A 25,434-nucleotide genomic window follows, 5' to 3' on the forward strand; every position below is an offset into this window, starting at 1 on the left:
CTGCTCCATTTACAATAGGACTGTAATCAGGGCTGTAGATGCTGGATCACCAGCGCTGCACAGTTAGGGGAATACAGAGATATTGACTCTATGATAGGTGAAAAACATCATTCCAGGTGTTTGCAGAAGACTGGACCTCGCCACTTCTAATGAAGCAATGATACATTGTACATAAGCTTTGGAGAAAGGATGTCTGCACTCAAATGTTGGTGCAGCCACTGACTATTTCAGTTTAGGCATGCCAATAAGCCGAGTGTCATTTTTCACACATTCAAAAAGAACGATTCCAACAAGATTATTTCTGAAATCCACTGAAATTGTAAAATTCAGTGACTTCTTGTATCTTAAAATTTAGTATTATAAAATAAGTCACTTGTTTCTAATTATCCTTTCTTTCAATGTTCAGTGTACGTCAGTAAATGTTGTAAAACACTATATAATGAAATTAAAAATATAATTTATTTAATCTTCTTTGCTCAAGTTTAAATCAGGAATTACAGCCAACCTTTTCTTCTCCAGCTGTTTTTGGAAGCAATAAGCCTGAAAATACCACTCTTGTGGTTATCGACGATCATGTATGCGTAAAAATTTCTGGCATTTATATATATACGCACTAGCAAAATTTAGTAAGCAGATAACCAGGGTTATTATCTTTTAAATTATAAAAAAAACATTTGTCACATCCCACATCATAGGGATTTTTAATATGAATGCCTGTATTTGCACTTAGATGGCCTGGCCAAAGAAAGTGCCAGGCTCTGCCATTACAGATATAACGAATGTTTACAATATTCTTAAGATTTGTGATGTTGTAAGCGTAAGTGTAAGTTTTGAATAAATGTATGGAAGGTCAACAATGCATATTTAAAAATAGGTAACAATCCATACATTTAGCATTGACTCATATATTGCAACTTGATGGTTTGATTCATTTTTGTCCATTGTTTTAAGAGTTTAATAATCAAAATATATCAGCAAATTTTTTTTCTTTATATAAAATTTAATTAGGTGGAACTAAAATGAGATTAAGGCTTCAAGACAATATATCTTTTTCCATTGCTCTACGATGTTTCAAATCAATTCACGACCAAAGCAAATACTAGCAAATTTGAATTACATCTACAACTCTCTTATTAACCTTCTAAATGACCTATAATTTCAGTTCAATTATGTAATAATTGTGTGTAATAAAAACTTGAATATGGAAAATAGAAAATAAGTCCTCTCTATTACTTAAATAACTTCATAATGTTAGAATATAAATATACATATAATATACATATTGAATAAATGATAACTATATACATAATTATATACACACACACTAAGTTATTATTTATTCATCTTTCAGAGAACATTTCAGTGACTCCCCCACCCCCAAATGAATTTTGGATTGTATGCAGATTTTTACACAATGCTAATTTAACACTAGTTCATTTGGGTGTGATTTTCCCTCCAAAATGCTTCTAAAAACTCATTTCCAGCATTAAGACAGTAAGTAAGAAATTTGTAATCATGAGTATCAAGCAGTTGGTGATGTCAGAAACTGAATTCAAAGGCCTGTTAAGGCCGTGCAGTAATGTTTGTCAATCAAAAAGTCAGATATCAGAAAATAAGGATAGGTGAGTTCTGTGATAAAAGTTTTGTGTCTGCTCTTCTTAATGCCTTTTCCTCCCTCCCCCCACCCCCAGCCCCAAACTGCACTGTACTTGAGCTGGCCAGCATATGACTCTTTTTGCCTAAGGGCTTTCTTTTGTTACATTGATATGCACAGATGTGCTAAGATTAAGATTCCCTAGACAAGCCCTCAACCAATAAATGAAGGAAATTTGTGTACCAGTATTCTGGCTCCCTTTTCACATGGAAGGAATAGCTCTGAGGTGCGTGTTGCAGACTTGCTCTCAGAATTCACCAGCAAGATTAAGCTCCAATTACCCACAGCAGAGGCTTGCTTGCTAATGCACCCTATGTTGGATTTTGGCTCTTATCCCTTCTGTCTCACTTCCACTTGCCTTGCCAGGGTTTCTTGGATCACCACTCAAATAAACTACTTGTATTCAAATATTTGCCTCAGGATATGCTTCCAGGGGAACTGAAAACTAAAATATCTGTCTAAATGTGTTTGAATTGCAATAAACAAAAACCTGTAAAAGGCAAAATAAAACACACACATCTCCTAATCATTCTAAGTCTTTACTGGAAACTTTCAATCAGGACCTACTCACAGGGTTCAGTCAGCAGGCTTAATTCCATTTTTAACTGTGGTCACAGAAGAGGTTGAAGCATATCGGCCCAGTATGATTCAAATTGGAGTCATTTTTATGCTAGTATATCCCCAAGCCTACTGGGTTTTTTTTTTATTCTTTTATGAGTGAATGCCTAGGAATGAGGCAATTCATGAAACTGTTATGAATTTTAGTTTATAAACCCTAAGAACAAGATACCTTTCTTCTGTATATTTTTGATAAATCAAATCAATCTTGACTTTAAGCATTTATTCCAACAGGAGAATGGGACATTTAATCTGCACCATTATCATTAGTCTCCCTTAGCATGAGGGCAGAACTCGGTTTCTTAAAGCCAAAATGCATCATGGTCCCCTCCAGTTGTCAATTTAATAGGCAGTGATGATATCTCCTTTATTCCAGTAACTGTGTCCTCTTCAAGTCAACTGCTGTTCATGTTTGGGTTACCAAACTGTTTAGCAATGCTCAGATTTCTAGAACCTTCCCACATACCACAAAGACACTAAGAGGTCCTGCCAGAGAACAGGTGAAAATCATGGAGGAGTCCTAAAGAGTTTTGGGGTATTTCTGGGAAATTTCCTTTTGGTCTGAGGAAATTTCAAACTGTCTCAGACTCTTTTTCCTCTTCTTTTGTTTCCTTCTCCTCTTCTTCATCTTCATTCTCCACCTAACCTCCTTTGCCTCCCATCTCCCATTACCGTTGCTTCCATCACCATATTCCCTCTCATTTCAGCCTTCTTCTCAAAAAAAAAAAAAAAAGTTTATAATGAATTACAAGGCAGATAAGAAAGTACCCTGAAGTACATTTTTGCATTCCGTGTGGGCACAAACTTGCCCAAAGGTTGAGAAACATATACCTTGCCAGTAGGTTTATCAACAAGTAAAAAGAATATCAAAGAAAAAATATCTTAATTCATACTTCAGCATTTTTCTTCACTATAAAGTTAAATGGAACCCAATCTACATTATAACTTAATGTTTGAATTTAATACTGTGTATCCAAAGTGGGGTAATTATGATCATAGATTAGCATGTTGCACTTAATAAGAAGAATTTGCTATTTCTCTTTAGTTTTTATCTTGTCATTTTTTTGTTTTCTTAACAATCTATATGACAATATACATTATATGTTGGAATGGTATTCTGAGAAAATGGGATCAGTTTGTTTTCTTACTACTAGGAAATACTAAAAAGTAAAGGTAAATCTTCAGGAGCCTAAAAAATATTTTTTTCTACCATGTTTTATCCCAGGTCTTAAGAGTACTGAACACAAGACTACAAATTGAACCTTACTACTTACAGATGGATATATAGATAATTTCCTGTAAATAGATCTTCAAATATGTACCCTGGACTGCTACCAAGATATCTTGGTTACTCTACAGTGGTGAGCAATTACAAACAGACCCTAATTGTCATGGTGATGCTTTTGTTCATAATAGTATTTTTGGCTTTTTTAATTCATGTTTTTGTTAATATTTTGCTGAGTGAATCCATGGGTTATTTTCAGAAATCCATTTCCTGATGCACTGCATGTCTAAAAATGTATTTTCCCCCACACACTAATTATTTACTCAGGCCAAGTATAGAATTCTAGGTTCAAAATCCTTTTACCTCATCACTTTGCTAAGGCTAGTTTGAGTTTCTTTACTTTCATTCTTAAGCTCTGAATTTTTTTAGAATGTTACTGCTATCCTTAATGAGTGGAATTTTTATTTTTTCATTATTTCATTTTTATTTTTTTACTTCTATTTTTATCCTTAATAAAAGCATATGATTTAGTTTGGTTTACCCTAAATGTAGAACCTAACACAGGGACCGAGATAGAGCTAGTTTATTCATTAGATAATACTGGGAAGCAAGAGTAAGGAAGCAGAGAGCATGAGACAGAAAGGGGGAAAGGCAGTGTAGGGTATATTACTGAAAATGCTGATGTAGCCAGTGGGTAGTCAATTCCATCAGGACCTCTGAGAGACACACAGGCGCATCTTATGACTTTTTGTCTAAAGGCCAGGAGGTTGGAATATCTGCCCATGGCTTCCACCTTCTACCAATCTCCAAGTGTTTTAATTCCCCCGAATTTCCAAGATTCTCTTATATGGAGCACAAGAGCTCCTAGAACTTCCAGAAATACTGAGACAGGAAAAGAGAAGAGATGTGCATTCGTCAGGTAAAACTTGGTCAGCATACCAAGCACCACAACTGAAATCCTAGGTGAGGGTTTGACAAAGAGAACAAAAAATTGTACAGTTAAGTATATGGTTGAAAAAGTAACATGAAACTGTTACTGAGATCTAATTGATCTCATCTCTCTCTCTCATATCTCAGGGGTTGCTGGGCTCAGAAAAACAGCACTAACAAATTCCCAGTTGCTGAGGGCAATGCTTATCTGTCATCTTAGACCCATTCCCTTCTTTACTTTACCTACACTTTCAATCTACTACTCTTGTATGCACCTTAGCAATGCCTAGAAAAAGTACTGTGTTTCTTGACCTTTATCTCCCCACTCTCCTAGGTGACCAGTTAGTTGTATCATCTTAGACTTTTGCACTTCAAAAATCACATCCTTTAGGTCATTGTTGGTCTCACTTCCTTTCATCACCAAGAAAGAAAACTTATCAAAAGAGTTTCCATAAGTTCTCACCATCATCTCTACTATTAAAAGATAAACTGATGCAAATTGAAAATTTTTAAAGTTTGAGCAAAATTGATTCAAATCAGGCAGCATCTAATGTAGCAGATAGAAAGGAGCTCCAAGGAGCTGTACAGAATGAAAGACTTTTATAGGCCAAGGGAGTAGGACAAGGAAGTTGCACTAGGCAATAAAGGAGGTTGGCTACTGCAAGGACACTTTCCCTTGGGAAATGGAAGGGGTCTATCAGGTGGATTGCCTAATTAGTGTTGATCAGGTGATTCTTGACTGACTGGTTTAAGATTCCATTCCTGGGAAAGTAGAAACTGTAATTATGCTAAGTCATAATGGTGACATGGGTCTTAATATAGGCGGTTCCTTTTGAAGCCTGTTGTCGTGTTTTTAATATGACACACTTTTATTATTTGTGGTAATACATTCGTCTCCTTTCCTTCTATGAGGATGAACCACCTCAGCTCCTAGCTAAGGTCAAGCTCTCTACTTGGTTGCTGTATGCTGTTGGGGAAATACAATTACAAACAAAATTTCCTGCCAACCCAGGAAACCTCTTCAAAGAAGAAGAGAAAGAAAATGGTTTTATTATTAAAAAAGCATTAAACCAGAATGTGATGTATATCAAAGGTAGTCTGCTAAAGACAGAAAGAAATTATCCATTTACATAAGTCAAACAGATACAATCCATTAGATACATCTTCATGACAAACTATTCTTAACTAGAAGGAATTGACAGCACCATTGGTTACACATAGTTCATCCTAAATTCACCTGGTAATTATGACCATCTGTGTTAGCTAATTGGCTTTATCCAAAGGAAAAATAAACTTCTATCTTTATGAGAGAAAGTGGTTTTGCAACTTGGAGTGAGGCACCTACTGAAGTGAAGCCTATCTTCTCTCAGAAACTGGGAAATAAGGGCTTTATATTCCTTGATGGTTCTATCTCAAAGGGAAGCTTTCCAGGCCCCTGAGAAAAACATTCTTGACTGTGAGACCAGCAAGAGTTTCTTAAGCTTTTAAATGATTTACATACATGTATCAAAGGGGCAAAGAAAGAATTTACAATCACCTAAGGAAAATGCTACCTAAAGAAAACGTTCCAAGAAAAGGAAAGAAGTGGGGAATTTCCTTCCCTTTTTGCATGGGAAAAAACATTACTTTCACTTTGAATTTGTTTTTACCCTTACAATTCCATTCCTTCCTTTCTCAGTATCATCAGATTCTTCTATTCTCTGGACTGTTCCCGTAAATATAAAATATGCTGTGATTTCTCTCAACCAAAGAATTTAAAAAATTAAAAAAAAAAAAAACCCATGTGCTTTTGACTCCACTTTTTATCAATGTATAGTCCTATCCTTTTCTTGACACAAGATTTCTTGAAAGAAATTTCTGTATAATCTGTGTCCAATTTCTCTTTCCAGGCTCTTTTGAACACACTCCACTTACAAAAATATCCATAGTGCTGTTTATTCATCTTTCTTTACTTATCAACAGTATTTAACACATTGACTAAATGTGCGTGTATATTTATCTGTATATATGTATATATACATGCATAAAATAATACATATATAATCATACTTTACATATAAATGTATATATGTGTGTATATATATATATATATAATCATATTTCTCTTGCCATTTTAATTTCTCTTCTCATTGGAACTCATTTCTTCATTTGGTTCCTAGTTTGCCACACTAATTTTCCTTCTTTCTCTAGTGAATATTCCTCAGTAAGCTTTGCTGGATTCCCCTCTTCAAAATCCCAACGTCATAACACTAGAGCCTTTCTGTCCTTGAACTTAGCCTCTATCTATATTTACTCTTTTGGTAATTTTATGTGTCCCTGGCTTAAATACTACACTCAAACATATACTAATTATTGATAAATTTCTACTTCTAGCCTAGATCTCTCCTTTTATTTTTTTAATATGAAATTTATTGCCAAATTGGTTTCCTAGATCTCTCCTTTTAACCACAGACTCATGAACCCCAATGAATATCAAACACACACATAAATTTAACATACCCAGAGCTGATGTCCTGATATTCCCCACACATCTGCTCTTTCCACAGTCTTCCATGGTTTTGTAAATGGTAAACCTGATCTCCAGTAGCTCAGGTTCCAAATTTGGAGCTATTACAACACCTCCCCATCATCTCCTATTCTTCTTTTCCTCCTTTATTTTTCTCCTTTGTTCTTATGACTAGACTATATGTTGGACATTTTACATGTTTACCTTGATTACTTTCTACTCCTTCGGTAGAAAGTAAATTTCATAAAAAATATTTTCTTCATCATTACATTCTTGTGTTTGATCCAATGAGTACTCAGTAAATATCTGTCGAATTAATGAATAAAAATGAATATTTTCTCCATTAGACAAATTTTGTCTTTAATTGCCTGGATGCTAAGGAATAAAGAGGAAATATGTTGAGCTACTAAGATGGATGAATCTGAGGTTGAAAAATCCAATTTAATGAGTTCTAAAGTAGATTTATATAGCATTACTAATGAAAGTTATTTCAAATTTAAAATGTCCATGCCTGTTCTTGTACCTGGAATTTTCATTAGTTGGATTATAACTGCAACTGATCAAAGGAAATTTTGGTATAGAAAATTCAATCTCACCAGTTAAAATACATTAAGCTTACTCAGAAGTATTTATATCCTCTTTACAATAGGTCATTTGCAATATTTCATAAATAATGTGCTCTCACCAGTATTTTTCTTTTTCTCCCCCACTCCTGGGCTTGCTAACTTCTCTTCTATTATGCTTCAGGTAATCTTACTGGCTCTAACAATTAATTTTTTTTTCCCAGTTCTATCTTCCTTTGTGATAGAAAGAATTGAGTTTTCCCTGGAAGTAAACTGCGAGCGCTGTAGGGAATAACTGTCTTCACTTCAGACATTGGTTGCTCAGAAAAACTCTAGACTGATATCTCAGCATGTAGACAAATTGTAGATGTTTCTTTAAAAATCTGCTTGTGTTCTCTGCACCAAACAAGGAAGGCATAATCTTTAATATCTAAGTAGACAAAATTACATTTATTTACAAATCATTGTGTTTTTCTTTGGCTTGACATCAGTCATTTGGTTGAGCTCTCTAAAGTCACACTTCTTTTGATCATAAGCACGTAACAGGTAGTATTTTTAGTATGTTTTAAAATTGATATCACTCTAAAAAAAGTAGTCATTCCTTTTGCCATGAAATTGTTTTGCTAATGCTATTAAATAATAACCATATTAAATTGATAAGAATTTAAATAATGTAATATTTTCAAACAAGAATTGTACTAAAAGCAGTGATATTTAGAATTTAGAATGCCAATAAAGTCTTTTAAAATATAACATGGACAAAATAAGCCTTAACATAAAAATAAATACGATTTTGAATGTAAAAGGTTTCATCTTAAAAATGTGAACTCCATTTTGTATTCAAAAATTAGATTGTGACTTTTTCTTATGATGCATTACAGTCACAATTGTATGCCCTGGAAATAATACCTTGTGTGTGATTATTTTTCTGAGAATTATATACATGTTAACTCCACTTAAATGGAAAATACTATTGATCAGAAAAACTCATAATTTTGCATTTAAAAAATTATACTTTAAAGGCTATTCCTGTCAGCTTGAATCCATAGTTTAAAATGGGATCATCCATAAATATAGATTATATCATAAACTATCACCATACTGAAAAAAATATATATCTTAGTCTATGTTGATGCCACTTACTATATCTCTCCGAAGGATCACGTTGGAACCCCTCTACCCTTTTACTGAATTTGTGTAGACAGTTGCAAGCATACTGAAGATTTTTCATTCTCCCTTGCAAAACGCATAGTCTCTGTATGTTAGTAAGAAGTAGGTTTGTGTCAAAGGAAATTGAGAATTGCTATGTTAACTATTTCTCTGCAAATGATATATGTATTCTTTATGGCCACCAGCATATATATATTTTTTTAACTGGTAGAACCATCCTGCAAATAGAACAGTCCGTTCTTTTGATTAGAGACTGAAGAGAAATGAAATAGGTTTCATAATATACAATTTTATACTGGGACTTACATGTGCACATTCATTCATTCATTTTGCTGAATAAACAACCCTGATAAGTAAAAAAAAAAAAAAACAAAAAAAACAAAAAAAAAAACAAAAACAAAAAACTATTCATATTGAATGTAAAAGGATCAGGCTTTAGTTCACTGATATTTGCTAACCATCTAAATTTTAATAAGATTACAGCCTATGTTTTATGTTTCACTATTTTCTCTTTTATGTTTACCATATTTTCTGGTGCCTAAAGAGAAGAGATGCTAACAATATTCTCTGAATGAATGTATTCACAGATTTAATGGTAATTTAAGTTTACAATAAAAGGCAATAAATACAGATTGAAATAGCCAATGATGATGTTTTCTGCATAGGTTTTTATAAAGAAAGAGTTAAAGTGATCTTAGCATATTTTGAATAATAAAAGTTGAGTTGTCAATATTGTAATATTTGGTGGCAAACATATATAATGTAATATCGATAAAGTCTTTTCACATTTTTTATGAGTGAAGTGATACTACATATAATGTTAAAATGTTTACAAGGACTGGAATCATGAAATGACTGATAATTTAACAAATACTAATTGCATACTGGTGGAAGTTCTTTCAAGGGAGTAGAAGCAATGTTGGCATCTCAAGGCATCCATTAAGTGCTTCATGGTCTCATGAAATTTCTTTTATTTTTTATTCCTTCATTTATTTTGAGAAAGATAAAGCAGGGGATGGACTGAGAGAAAGGGAGAGAGAGATTTCCAAGCAGGCTCCACAAGACACAGGGCAAGATCCCATGAATCGTGAGATCATAACCTGAGCCAGAATCAAGAGTTGGGACACTCAACCAACTGAGCCACAAGATGCCCCAATCATGAAATTTCTAAACAAATAGTGGTAGTTCCCCCATTGGCAGGGGATACACTCTGTGCATATAGTATAGTTCTGAACCCTATACATACATTTTTTTCTGTATATACCTACCTGTGGTAAATTTAATTTATAAATTAGGCATGGTAAGAGATTGACAATAACTAATAATAAAATAAAACAATCATAACAATGTACCATAATGAGAGTTATGTGAATGTGGTATTTTCTCTCAAAATATCTTAACTGTTACTGTCCTCACCTTTCTTCTTGCAATGATGTGAGATATAAAATGGCTACACGATGAGATGAAGTGAGGGGAAATGACGTAGGCATGATGACATAGCATCAGGCTACTAGTGACCTTTGGACTGTAAGTCAGGAGCAGAGTCATCTGCTTTGGGGCACAGCTGATCTTGGGTAGTTAAAACCATGAAAAGTCAAACAGCAGAGAAAGGGGGCACTACTATACTATTAAAATCCCTGTTATATCGCATTCTTTAGAGGAGGAACCATCCTCAATTTTTAAGAAAATCGCAGCCTTTTCTTCAAATTTGTCTTTATGGATTGTTATAGAACTTCACTCAGTCTGTTAAAAACAAGTGATAAATAGGCTGCCTATTGTTTTTTAATTAAAAAAATTAATGTTTATTTTTTTGAGAGAGAGAGACAGAGTGTGAGCGGGGGAGGGGCAGAGAATGAGGGAGACACAGAATCCGAAGCAGGCTCCAGGCTCTAAGCTGTCAGCACAGAGCCTGACACGGGGCTGGAACTCACTGACCGTGAGATCATGACCTGAGCTGAAGTTGTACACCCAACCCACTGAGCCATCCATGCACCCCAACAGGCTGCCTATTTTATCTAGATACAACATATAGCTTTGCAATTTACACTGAATTTTTAGAGGTATTCAGACTGACGTGTTACCAGGATATTTTTCCCAATAAAAAAGATTTTCTTTAAAATATGACTTGGGGTCCCTGAGTATTTCAGTCATTTAAGTGTCTGACTCTTGATTTTGGCTCAAGTCATGACCTCAAGATCTGTGATACCAAGCCCTGAGATGGGCTTTGCTCTGTCAGTATGGAGCCTGCTTGGGATTCAATCTCTCCATCAGTCTGCCCCTCCCTCTTTCATGCTCACTCCCTTTCTCTCAAAATAAGTAAATAAACTTTAAAAAAACCAAATAAAATAAAATAAAATAAAATAATAAAATAAAATAAAATAAATAAAATAAAATGACTAGACCCTGAAAGTTTTAATTCTAACATTGTATGCCTTTCTTGTTTAAGTTTCAGTTTTTCTTTATTTTATAATATGTATACATTCATGTATATGTGTTCACATATATATGAAATAAGCATGTATCTTAGGACACAACTAAACAAAATATAATATATATGTATATATTTTTGACTAGTCTTACAAGAAAAGATTATGACATACTTATCTGCAGTTTTGATAGCTTATAGTTGTGCAACCAAGTTTTGTATAATTCTAAGATCCAGTTGATAGTAAGCCAAAATATTCATGTAATAACATTACAACCTTAAATATGTTCATTTATTTCAACAACAAGAGCTTGTTAAATTATCTGTAAGGCTAAGCAGGAAAATATACATGCAACGGACCCAGAAATGTTTAACATTGATCATTCTTTCCATATTTTGGTTGTTCAATAATTAACTTGCTATCTGTGGCAAAAACAGAGACAATTTTTATTTTTCTAATTTTATCCCTGATTAGCTGTGTGACTATAAGCAAATGATGACCCTTGCTTATCTAATGTGTAAAATAAAAATATCAAAAGTGTCTTATTTTGTATTTATCATGTTTATCATTATTCTCATACTATGGTAGGCCATTCAAATATAAAAATTCTACAATTTATCTGCCTGAAAATATATTTCACATGCATACACCCAAAAAACAAATGCAGGAAACTGCCTTTTTTTTTTTTTAGGATTTAATAAATGACAAGGAAAAAAAAATTATCAATGTGAGAAAAAGGAAATCATGTGTCCCAAGACTTACAAAGTTTTAAAATGCTAATATCGATTAAAAAGTAAAATCTAATCTCATCTTTCTTAGAAGAAATAAATCTAAAACAAAATGTGTTAATATTTTAATTAATAAAGTGAATGAACCTTCTTCAGGTATTGTAGATAAAATTGAATACATGGGCACTAGGGAATGTATATCTGAAATTCATGGTAGCCTTGTTTGTAACAGAAAAAACAAAACTCCCTAAATCTTCATTAACAACAGAATGGCTAAATATATTGTAGTGTAATCATGCAATAAAATACTAAATATTTAAAATATTTATTTTTATATTAAAATAAGTGAATCACAAATTGTGGTACCAAGATGAGTGACCCTCAAAAACAAAATGTTGAATAAAGAAAAGGAAGTTATGGAAGTGATAATAAAATAGCATTCACAGAACTTTTAAAAACACACAAAAAATGTAAGAATATACTCTATTGCAAAATATGACTATTACCAAATTGGAGAAAAAGCAGAAAATAAAATCTTTAGGACTAGTTAGCCTTGTGGAATTAGAGACATAGACAATCAGGGAGGAGTCTGTTCCAAGAAAGGTTTCTATTTTTTCTATTTCACTGCATTGTATCTAGCATGCAGAACAAGCATAATTTTTGATTTATTCATAACAAAAGTTATTTTGTCTCATCATTCTTTAAATTTATTCATAGTAAATTTCTCCTGCTTCTCCTCTCTTCTCTAACAGTAAATTTCTGGTTAAACACTTGTCAAGTTTCAGGAGTTTTCTGTTTGCTCTTAGATAATAACACCGTTGAAAAAACTTTAGGTTGCAAAACAATTTCGGCATAAAAATTAATATCTGGACGTTTCAATCTTCACAAGTAGCTTAGTCTTCCCCTGCTCTTCCTTCTGCTAAGGTCTGCTGATGGAAGCCACCTTTTATCTGGAAAAGGTATCTGGGGACTGGTTACTTCTTCTCTGGGAGTAACCATTATTTCTAGGTCTCAAGACAGTATAAAGTGCCACTTTCCTGAGTTTAGAGAACTTTTTCCTGTTTTTAGTTTTACTTTTACATTTTCCTTCCTTTTTCCTTTTTTGCTTTTGGTGAGACTCCTATCATTGGTGACTTGTCCCTGCAATGCCATGCCATGGGCAATATTTTCCTTTACAATATTCTTCAGCTTTTGGTTCACCAGTGTCTCCCCTATAAAAACTACTTTTAGAGACTCTTACCCCCTAGCACAACTTCTCTGGTATAAGATTCCTTTACAAATGACCCTAAATAAACACTTGTACAAGTTCTACATCTGTTTTAGGATGCACCTATCTTAGATCTATTTGAAAAAGACTGTGAATACTTCCAATCTCTCTTCCTCTTTCCCTCCCTCTGCCATTTATCCTAAGGAAGCAGCTTGACAGTACTTCCAATGCCCAATATTTTTCCTGGCATAAGTCCAATTACCATCCCCCAAATGCAGGGGTCATATACTAAGTGTTCTAGCAATTCTCTGAAGAGTCATTTACTTTAAGTATAGCTCATTCACCTTGGAGCAGGAATTTAGGTACATAGCAGGTCTTTCTTCAAAGAAATAGTCCAGAATTTAATTACCTACTCTCTTCCTTCCTTTTGATATTTTTCATCTTTCTGAGAATTCTAAGAATTACTGAATTAGTTTTCATCAGTTTTAGTTATAAGTTTTACACACGAAGATAATCTTCCCACCCACTTTGGTAACTGTTATCTATTATCTTCATGCTGTACTCACAAGTGAAGCAAATTGGTACCACCTTAATATCCTATTGCATATAATATATTTTGATGTCATAAAATATATTTTATACTACTAGTCTTATATTCCTACTATAACAAACCATAACAAGTTTAATGACTAATAAACAATATGGGGTTATTATTTTACAGTTCTTATAGGTCAAGTCTAACATTGGTCTCAGCAGACTAAAATCAAGATGTGGGTAAGGCTGTGTTCCTCTCTGGAAGCTCTAAAAGAGAACCCATTTCCCTGCTCATTCAGATGGTTGGAAGAATTCAGTTCCTTCTGGTTGTGAAACTGAGTTCCCTGTAGGCTGTAGCCTACAAATTCTGTCTGTATTCTTGTCTCTGTCTCCTTTCATCTTCAAAACCAGCAAAAGGGGGAGGAGCCCCTCTCATGCTTTGATCTCTCCTCCTTCTTTCTTATGTTGAATCTCTGATATACTCTCTGCCTTCATCTTCCACTCTTAAGAGCCCATGTGTTAATACTGGGACCACTTGATAATCTAGCATAATCTCCCTATGTTAGGGTTAGCTGATTAGCAAATTTAATTTCATCTGCAATTTTGATTCCCTTTTTCCATGTAATGTTAAGATATTCATCAGGGCCTAGGGTATGAGTCCTAAGACTCACATCTTTGGTGAGTCATTAGTCAATCTATCACAGATGTCTGTGAAATATTTCATAGATAAACAGTTTCTTCAAAGATGGTAACAACATGTCAGGCAAATACAAACAAATAAGTGTGTTAATAATGTCAGCCAGTCAAGAATTTATTTTTTTTTTATTTTTTTATTTTATTTTTTTTTTTTAATTTTTTTTTCAATGTTTATTTATTTTTGGGACAGAGAGAGACAGAGCACGAACGGGAGAGGGGCAGAGAGAGGGAGACACAGAATCGGAAACAGGCTCCAGGCTCTGAGCTATCAGCCCAGAGCCTGACGCGGGGCTCGAACTCACGGACCGCGAGATCGTGACCTGGCTGAAGTCGGACGCTTAACCGACTGCGCCACCCAGGCGCCCCATGAATTTAAACAAAATGCATTTTGTGGAAAGGAGGATCATTGTGCAGAGGTAAAAGGGAAAATTTTCAATAGGACTTTAATAGTTCCACCTTTAAGTAATGAATAACCTACAATCTCAATAACCTCAATTTTTCAAACTACATGGAAATTGACAAAAACAACTTGGATAGAGAATTTAACAAAATGTTTCAACCTATGTCAGATCAGACGAGACACTGAGAATCTGAAAAATGTAGAATTTGAGAATAATTTACAGCTTAAAGATTATTCACTGTCTGTCATTGCTGGTTAGTTTGTTAAAAGATTTTCCCAATATTGTTCAAATGAATTTAAACTGAATGATGAATTTAAGAAAATAAATGGAAAGAGTTAATTTCTGTAGAGGAACATTAAAATCTGGTCCTTAGGAGTTAGACTAGCTAACATCACAAATTAAACAGTAAAGTATAGTATTTAAGACAAAGTTGTGAATCTACACATCCATTGCTCAAATCTTGACTCTGATAATCACCTCCATTTTTTGTCATGTCACTTAATTTTCCTCGTCTCAGTTTCCTCACATATATTCATTCTTGTGAAGATTAAAATAGTTAATAATACATGTGAACTTCTTAAAAGATTGCTCGGTTTCTAAAAAGCCTTTAGTCAACTTCAGTAATTAGGTCTAAGCTCCTAGGAGAAAAAGAATAGCACCTAGAAACTGAGGGAGTTTTTTTTCATTCAAATTATATCTGAGTCCCAGATTACCACCACTTATTGCTTGGGTGTATTATAATGTAACAATATTTAGGTCTTGGTATGAGAAATACTCTGCAGTATACTTCACTTCATGCTGAGTCAAGATTTAGATGGAGTTGGGTTCCACAGGATATAAGTGAAAACATTCTCTTTTGTCATACTTCTTGAACAAATCCATTCTGAGGGGCTAATTCCTTCTTATTAAATTCAAGGAATTTTTCATTACTTTTGTGGTTACTCAACACAACAACAATAACAAGCCTCTTCAGTCGCATTCAGTCTCACCAAAGATTTGAATAATCAATAATTATATTATCCTGTGTAATAGCAAAACTAAACTTTATTTAAAGATTCTTCGTTCAGTGACCTGGACCCACTTTACACTGGAGATATAAGTGGGAAAGGGACATCTGGCAGAACTTTTCTCCTTCCCTATCTTACTCTTTTATTTTTCTCCTTTGCTTTTTGAGAATGGTGTATGATTTCCCCAGGGAAACAGTGAGAGCGGAGGTTAGAAAGGAAGTTTAAAGGGCAGAAACATTTTTTACTCACCTAGTTGAGTAAATATGGTTTGATTGTGGCTTTCCTGGTGCTTGGAATGCAACCAAAGATACCGCTCAAATAAAGTACATTTTCAGTTTCTTCACTTAAAACACGACTGCCTAGAGAATACTGGAATTCCATTTTCGTGACGGAAGCAGTGCATTTTCCTAGGCTGATTGCTTATGGTTTTCTCAGTGCCTACTCATCCAGAGGTCCGCCTTACTGTTGGCATTCCATGACCCCTCCAGACAGCCATCTGAAGCAGTGCTGTGAATGGCAGCAGCTGGCTCCTTCTCTGCATAGCACACATCTGGAACACGAGAAACAATCCAAAATTACACAAAGTGTAGCTAGTCTCAATAAAGTCTTTCTCTCTCCCTGTTTTGCCATCTCAGGCAGATACAAAAACGTCAAGCTCTTTTTAAATGAATTGCACATTGTTTACTATTTCCAAATTCCATGGGGATCTGTCATGATGACATATCTACCCACCCTCTCCACTTCCCTCTATAGGGATGGGAAGGAAAATGGCAGGCAAAGTCTCATTTTTCCTCCCAAACATATTTTCTTCTTTCCTCTTCACATCAGCCTTTTTATACCCTCAAGAGGGAGGTAGGCCAAGGGTAGAAATAGTTAAGAAAACAAGACTTAAAAATAAATCATTATATAGTTTGAGTATGTATTTCTTAATTCCATATAGGACACCCAGTATATAATTTAGAATATGGTAATGTTTGCCACATATCTTTCTTCCCCAATCTTTTGAAGCCTTGTTATTGAGTGAACATTTGTGTCCCCTCACAATTCATATGTTAAAGTCCTAACTTCTATTGTCATGGTATTTAAAGATGGGAGTCTTTGGAAGTAACGAGGGCTAAATTTGGTCATGAGGTTGGAGTCCTTATAAAGGGATTAATGGCCTTATAAGAAGAGGGGGAGACAGACAGAAGGAGAGAGAGAGAGAGAAATCTCGCCAACATGCACACACACACACACACACACACACACACACACATATTGTGCATCAAGGAAAGACTCGGTGAGGTTAGCTTTTTCTCTACGAATACAATGTTTATATGTTTACTTTATCATTACCTTAGGTGAGGCAATCACAGACTCTGAATAAACTGTGAACATCTCATACTTTCTTCTCACATTAAGAAAACCTGAAACCCATCAAAATTATTTTTCACATTTTGGTTTAAGGTTGAGTTAGAGAGAATCTTTATAAAATGTTCAAAATCTTGGTACTGCCATGTTTCCAAATTTGCTGATGTATCCAAACAGATGTGGTCGCTTTAGATGTTTTATATATAGTTCAGAATTAATATTTTCCTTTTTATATGTATTCTTGCTTTGTATAATCTGTTTTCCATAATGGTACCCTCATGTATAAAATGAAATAAATTTCCCTTTGCAGTGGAGATTAATTTAACTCATTAGAATTAAAATGCTTGAACAGTTTATTATCAAAATGGATGAGTCTTTACAAATCTTTGAAAGAAATTCTCTCTGATGGACTTGCATTTTTTCCACTGTGAAATGTGAATGAGGGTTCACTCCCAAGTGAACACATCTGGATTTAACTACATCTAAAAAAAGAAACTGACTTAAGAATTCTATTAGATGTAGTAAATCCACAGTAAATATTGAATCTCCCAATAAATAGTGATAACCAAATGGAAGACTTATATAGAGCAAGCATTTTCAAAGTCTGAAATACTTCTTATTTCTTTGCACTCTTAGTAATTATTTTCCAATTAGATTTTCTGGACTTCACTTTTATTTTCACTTCCCTTAAGGCCTACATGAATAATATGTGATTCAAATCCAAAAGTATGTAAACCCAAGCAAAAATTTTGGTACAGAAAATCTTGGGAACCAAACTTAATTATTGAAAAAGACCAAAAGCATTGTTTTTCTTTTTCTGTTTATGGTTTTATGTATAATCCTAGTTTAACAATAGGCATATGGTACCTTTTTAAAATAATCACTAATGATCGATGTCTTCAAAACTTTTGAAAACCTAAATATCACAAATAATGCATATTTAAGTTCTCCCCACCCCCCAAGCTTAATTAATAATCCTGAATATTTAAACTATACCATAAAATTGAGAAAAGTTAAACATCTGAAAATATGTGAATCCCATAAATTCGGTAACATAAAGGTTAACTGGGTTAACTAGGTTAGACTGACAAGCATTATCTTATAGGAAGAACGCTGGGTTTAGACTTGAGCATAGAATTAAGACTATACTTACTGTTTTCTTTGTTTCTCTAGGTAACTTTTAGTACAAAAGTTGAAGAGGATATATCCAAAGTCAACTATGACTCTAAACAGCAGTGGCTTAGAGTGATAAAAATCATAATTCTCTTTTCTAAAGCAGTATTAACCTTGTATAAAAGTAAGTTCAAACTCAGAAACTAATATGGGTACTGTTTCTCCCCAGTACTATTTTCAGTTTACATTCCTTAATGTGATTTTTGTACACAATGCCACACTTCAATTTCAGCATATACTATGTACCAGGATGCAGTATTTTATTGAACATGAATCTTAAATTCTCAAGTATGAATTGTCACTTTTACAGATGTCTGTTTTGAAGATATTCAGGCTCAAAAACCTGTTTGTTTCTGGGATGACATATCCAGGATAAAGTTGTGTGTCTCTACACCAAAATGTAATGCTCTATGATGTATAACCCTCTTCTTCAAAGACTACGCTGTAAATATTGCTGTGTACATAGTTTAGCTAAGAACTTTCTAACAAATTGTTCTTTGAACTGCTTGTTTAAGTATGTCTGCTTTTAAAAGTCTATTTAAAATTTTTTTTCACTTTGTTAAATATTTTTCTTTGGGGTTTATAACATATTATGAAATACAGTAGGTGCAATTAAAGAAACAGTTTAATACAAATAGATTACAAAGTCAGATATGACAATAATGTAATTGTTATATTATCAACAGTTAAAAAGCATTGTTTTAAGTGTTGTATATAAAAGTGTTTTAATTGTATAAAATGACAATTTATAACTGTTCCATAAGTTAATCATAGTTTGGAACTCTTCTTCTTCGTTGTTTGTTTGTTTGTTTGTTTTGTGTTTATTTATTTTGCGAGAGAGAGAGAGAGAGAGAATGCAAAGGAGGGAGGGATAGAGAGAGAATCACAAGCAGGCTCTGCACCATCAGCATAGAGCCCGACCTGGGTATCCACAGGGGGCTCCACCTCAGAAACCATGAGATAATGACCTGAGCCAAAATCAAGAGACAGACCTTTAAACGACGGAGCCAACCAGATGTCCCATATATTTTCTATTGATTCTCTTCTATATCATCCATTCTTCCCCGTTAGTCTTGTATTAAAGTTAATAGATTACTTTCAGTGTTTTTCAATCTCCTATCTCCACTGAGATTTTAAAGCAGAGGGCCTTCATAAACTTTCCATTTCTAAAACTAGCTATTTATTTCACCGTTCGCTACCTTGTGTATAAATGCAAGAGATATGATTTTTCTCTACTAAATTATCTTCACCTTGTGATGCTTGCTGAAGGGTTTCTCTTAATGGAAGAAATTCACTTCCCACATGTCCATTTTCACTGTGTCCTCACGTGGTGGGAAACAAACAAGAGAAATCTTTGGGGTTTCTTTTATAAGGGCACTGATATCATTCATAAAAACCCCATTCTCATCACCCAATCACTTCCCAAAGGCCCATCTCTTAATACCATGACACTAGGGGTAAGGATTTCAACATATGAATTTTTTTTGGAGGGGGCACAAACATCCATTCTATAATAGCATGCTTTCGATAGGAAATATGGAACTGATTAATGTTATGTAAAAATGACTAATTTTCTTATTCTATGGATACTTCTAATTTATTAGAAAATCTTACTTCAGGCAGGAGCAACACAAGGTAAAATTATCCTTTTATGACCTCTCAGTTTTATCGTTTAAGTCTGTTTGGTCAATTTATCTTTGCTTTTTTTTTTTCCTTCTAGTAACAATATTTTTATTGCCAACAATATCTCATCCAAAAATATTGGTAATATTGGTTTCTATAGTGTTTTTTAAAATATATAGTTATTATATTTGTATTATTCAATAAAACTCAGTTAATACATGAAATACCATATTAAGTGATTTCTGAAATTAAAATATGTGAACATCTAGGTCCTTGTTTCTATCATATGTACTCCAAATTTATAAAAATTATGATAAATTTTATAATACATGCAATTAAAGGAAAAATGAACATTTCGTCAGGAAGGTTAACAAAATGTCTTTGTAGTTCTTAAAAACTTAGTATCAAAAGTGAAGCCTCATGTTCAAGCCTCAGGCTAACTTCCTTTGATTTTGAGAAGGGTCAAGAAGTACCAGAGAAAGGACACTCCAACCGGGAGAGACAAGTAAGAACAGCCATCAAAACACAGGAAGCTGTCAAGATTAGCTTCCATATGGGATGTCAGCACTGATGGGCATATGGCAGAAATGTTTAAAATATCGTAATCAATTGCTTAGTAAGATGTACATAAGTGTGAATATATGATACGATATACCACATTTACTTTGTGTCAATAATGAAAAATCCAAATATCTTTTTGTATTGAAAAAAACCTGCTGCATATAATATAAATATCTATTATTTATAAAGATATCTCAATGAGAAACCAAATAATTAATAGTTTGCAGATTTAAAAAGATTATTTCTGACCAAAGTACTATATTGGTAGTGGAGAAAACCAGGTCCAGTTTGCCTTTTAATGACTGGAATACAGGGACTTGGTTCCACTGTTGTTGAGAAGCTGCATGTGAGACAGAACACGGAAGCAGCAAGCAGGTACCATCCACAGCATTAACAACTAAAGGGAAGAAGTGGGGTTACCAAAAATTAGGAGCTTGGAGAAAAGTCTCTTAGACTCATGTCCTGGAATCAGACAGCTGAGGGACAGAGCTGGCTCATACTGAGGGTCAGAGAGCTGATGTTTGAGGTGCAAAACACATATATGAACACATATGAAAAATGCTGAGAGATGTAGAAAGAGGAAGAAGTAAGGTCCCTTCTTCTCCCTCGTCTTTCAATTGCCCACCAATGTGTTTTGCATGGACACAACTCCGAAACACTAACAGCAAAGCAGTTTGAAGACAGAAGGTATTAGTAAGGGGAACTAATAGCTTGAAAGGTAACAGGTAAATAACCAGCACAATAGCACTTCCTGAGATTACAAAATAGTATGGACTATCATTATGAGTGTTAAGTATCTTCAAAAATAAGTTGCCACATAAAATTTACAAGCAACGTAAAAATATTTTAGTCCAGAAACTTCCACCGCCTAACGTCCATGGAACTCAATATTTTTTTTAAATTAGAATTTCTAGTAGCCATTTTTTATTTCTAAAATTCTATGATAGGGGCGCCTGGGTGGCGCAGTCGGTTAAGCGTCCGACTTCAGCCAGGTCACGATCTCGCGGTCCGTGAGTTCGAGCCCCACGTCAGGCTCTGGGCTGATGGCTCGGAGCCTGGAGCCTGTTTCCGATTCTGTGTCTCCCTCTCTCTCTGCCCCTCCCCTGTTCATGCTCTGTCTCTCTCTGTCCCAAAAATAAATAAACGTTGAAAAAAAAAATTTTTAAATTCTATGATAGTATAATTCCCACATGTGTATTTGTAAACTATTTTATCTAAATTTTTGATGTAGGTTAATATGTTTTATGAGTAAACAAAAATACAAACAAGACACGGTTTCTAGGTAACAGGCCTGACTGCAGTTTTACAGGCATGCATTCTATTTTTAATGTAGCCTTAAGAGTAATTTGAAGTTAAGAAACTAACTTCTGTGAAAATCAACTCTTCATCTAAAAATACTAACAAAAATAAATACTATGAAAATGTATTATAAAATTAGATGAAATTAATATAAGGGCCTTATACATTCCTGAAACATAGTAAGCATATAACAAAACCCAGCTACAAGAGTGCTGTTTTCAGTGGTTTTAAGATGATGTTGATTTAACTTTATTTCCATGAAATTTTTAAAGCAAGAAAGCAACAGTATGATCAAATCATTTGACGCTGCAGCCATAATATTGATAAAATTAGAAAAGTTTTAGTATGCAATCTGTATAATACAGAAAAATGGCTACATAAATGTCATTTAAAAACATTTTATGTCATACAGACACTGTAAAATGATCAGCATGCATGCCATTCATATCGATTTTTATGGGATTACTTACAGAAACATAGTTACTGCTGATTTATATCTCCAGATTAATATTTTATAAATTGTTCAATCTCTATTACGTGATTTATCACTTAATTATATGATTCTGATTTAAGCAAAAACTAATAACCCCAAATGGTTACGCAACTCAATGTCATGAAAATATAATGATTCTTAGTTTATCAAATATGTTTCGCTAACATTCTAACATCCTTTTATGCACAAATACAATGCATTTATTAAAATGTAAATACTCACAAGAACATGTATGACCCATTCATACACTAGTTTGAGCATATGTATAAACATTCATTTATTTTGTAATTTCTAGGGGCAGTTCCTATTGCCTGATGCTGTGCTAAAGGTACATACTTCGAAATATACATTAGTATCTGAAAGAAGTACAAGACATATTGGAGATAAATGCCAGTTGTCCTAAAATATGAAATATTCTATAACACAAGGGTGTTGCAAAGGAAAAGAGAGTACATATCTGTCAGTTTGACTCATGGGAGATTTCACAATGAAGAAGTATGCAATGCAATTTTAAAAATAAGTAGGAGTTCACTAAAAAAAATGAAAATGTGTGTAAAGAAAATGGTTCAGTATGGGGGTGGGGTGGGTGTTGCAGAGACCAAAATGATGATGAGTGGTGAAGGAAAAGCAATTACTTTAGTACAGTAGAAGCCTATATATGTGCACGTGCAGGACCCATGAGACGCTGCAAAGAAGGAAGCGTGGAAGACACCAATGGAAGATGTGTTGTGCAATTACAAGCCATTCAAGTGTTTATTTTTCATTGTAACACCATGCGTTTTGTATTTTTCCTTTAGACGGACATTCAAGTTTGCTTTTAACTATTTTTTTTATGTTTTAGCAACATATTCATTGCTGCAATCAACAGTCACATATGTATACATATATTTACGATTACATATATTTAAAAACAAATTTTAGGCACATGTATTGCACCCCGTGAAATTTTTTGGTGATATATTTTAATTTATCTTGACAAAATTTTGTCAAGGTGTGGCAAATGATCCCACTTCAGTTACCAGCACCAATAATATAAACTCCGACATTATGTCAATGGAAAATTACAATTCAATTCAAGCAGGAATAAGTGACCTTTATATTTCAGGAATACAAGTTTTGGTTGTCCCATTTTGCAAAAAACAATGACCAGTTGAAGTAATTGCTGACAATAAAGAGGCTATGGAATGGGTAGTGAAGAAGATACTTACAAGTACAAGCTATTGCCATGTAACCAGTTGAAGAATCAGGACTATAATTGTAAGAGTACTTTCTCCTGTAAATGTATGTAATTATGAATTACATATTTCATAATAATATTACTACATATAAATACAATTTTTAGAAAGAAGGAAATAACAATTGAACCCATAAACAGACAGTGAAAACAACTATAGCGTTAAAGCAATGAAAACAATATAATGTTTGTTTCCACAAAAACAGAGAGACAAATTACTGGGTTGGAAAACAGGAAAACCTGGAATCAGTAATAATTGTTCACTGGAGAAGAATAATTAAGGCTTCATACTATAGTAGTTGGGATAGATTGTCATAGAATAGTAGGTCTTCTCTTTTGACAAAAAATTAAACCCACTTATACCATATACCAACAAAACCTATGAACAGATGATTAGGACATACTTACAATTTTGCTTTTTCTTTTCTCATATCTTTCTTTATTTCCTGCCATTTCTTACAATGGAGTTGGGTAGAACATTTTGAAAATTTTTAGATGATAGTGGGATATGTCTCGGTGATACATTCCTGTTACAAACTGAATGTGTGTCCCCTCAAAATTCATATGTGGAAACCCTACCCTCCAATGTGATAGTATTAGAAGATGGGTCTTTGGGGAGTAATTAAGGTTATTGAGGTCATAACAGTGTAACTCTGATGAACGGGGTGCATATATTTATAAGAGTATGAGAGAGCTTGCTTCCTCTGCTCCATTCCACACCTTGTGAGGATGCAAGAAGTTGGCAGCCTACAGCCCATAAAAGGACTCTCACCAGAACCAGTCTGTGCTGGCACCCTGATGGTGGACTCCTGACTTCAAAACTATGAGAAATAAATTTCTGTTGTTTATAAGTCTCCCAGTCTATGGTACTTTGCTACAGCAGCCTCAACTAATATGACTCCCAACAGTAAAGAAAAATAGAAGACTATTGCATCAGCTCTCAGATAGGTCCACTACCAGCTCATTCCCCATAAAGTGATGCCTTGACCCTTAGAACAGGCAGAAGGCCATGACCAAGTTGGGTGTAGTAATGGCTGGTGTACAAGAAAAATCATAAATACCAGCTGCAGTATTTTTTAAGTTTATTTTATTTATTTTGAGAGAGAGAAAGAGGGCATGTGAGCTGGGGAAGGGCAGAGAGAGAGAGAGAGAAAAAAAAAACCCAAGCAAACTGCACTCTCAGCACGGAGCCCGACATGAGAAATCAAGAGTCAGACACACTTAACCAACTGAGCCACCCAAGCGCCTCCCAGCTGCAGTTTTGAAATAAATTACAAACTTGCTGACTGAAGCCTTTACTCATAATTTTCATGTTTCTGATGGTTTCATATTCTGTGAGTGTGTGTGTGTGTGTGTGTGCGTGTATGTCTCCAGGGTAGAAATACTACATTTAGTCATTCCAGTGATGTGCATTCATGGAAGAATAGGTTATTTCCTGTCTCTCTCCTTGCTATCAAAACTGATTTCCCATAACTTCCAAACATTAGAAAATGCACACAATCACCACACACACACACACACACACACACACACACACACCTCTTTAATATCCCCTCGTTCTTTAAGTAATCTGAGTTGCTATTATGGCTTACAACCAAAGAATTCAGTTGATAGTGTTTCTTTTTTTCTCTTTTTCATTAGATATGCTCAATTTTTTTTCTTTTCATATAGTGAAAAGTTTTACCACACTTGGATTAGTTCTATATTTATTATTACTCTTCATTATTCATTGCACTTTTGAAATTAATTATGAATCTCATTGAAGCTCTGGTAACTTCTTTTTAAATTATAACTCCTTTTTTTTAAATAAATTTAAGAATGCATTGCCATATATTGGCAAGTCTGAATTTGTGTTGATTCCATTTCTTTTGCTCAGTAGTAAGTTCCTGATGTCCACCAAGTCTTTATTTGTTATTATGTCAGGAATAGATCCCAACAGAATTCCTTATGGAGTATAAGAATTGAACATAGTTTTTTTTTTTTAATTTTTTTAACATTTATTTATTTTTGACACAGAGAGAGACAAAGCACGAATG

The sequence above is a fragment of the Lynx canadensis genome, chromosome A1 (assembly GCF_007474595.2).
Source record: "Lynx canadensis isolate LIC74 chromosome A1, mLynCan4.pri.v2, whole genome shotgun sequence".
In the NCBI taxonomy this organism is placed as follows: Eukaryota; Metazoa; Chordata; class Mammalia; order Carnivora; family Felidae; genus Lynx; species Lynx canadensis.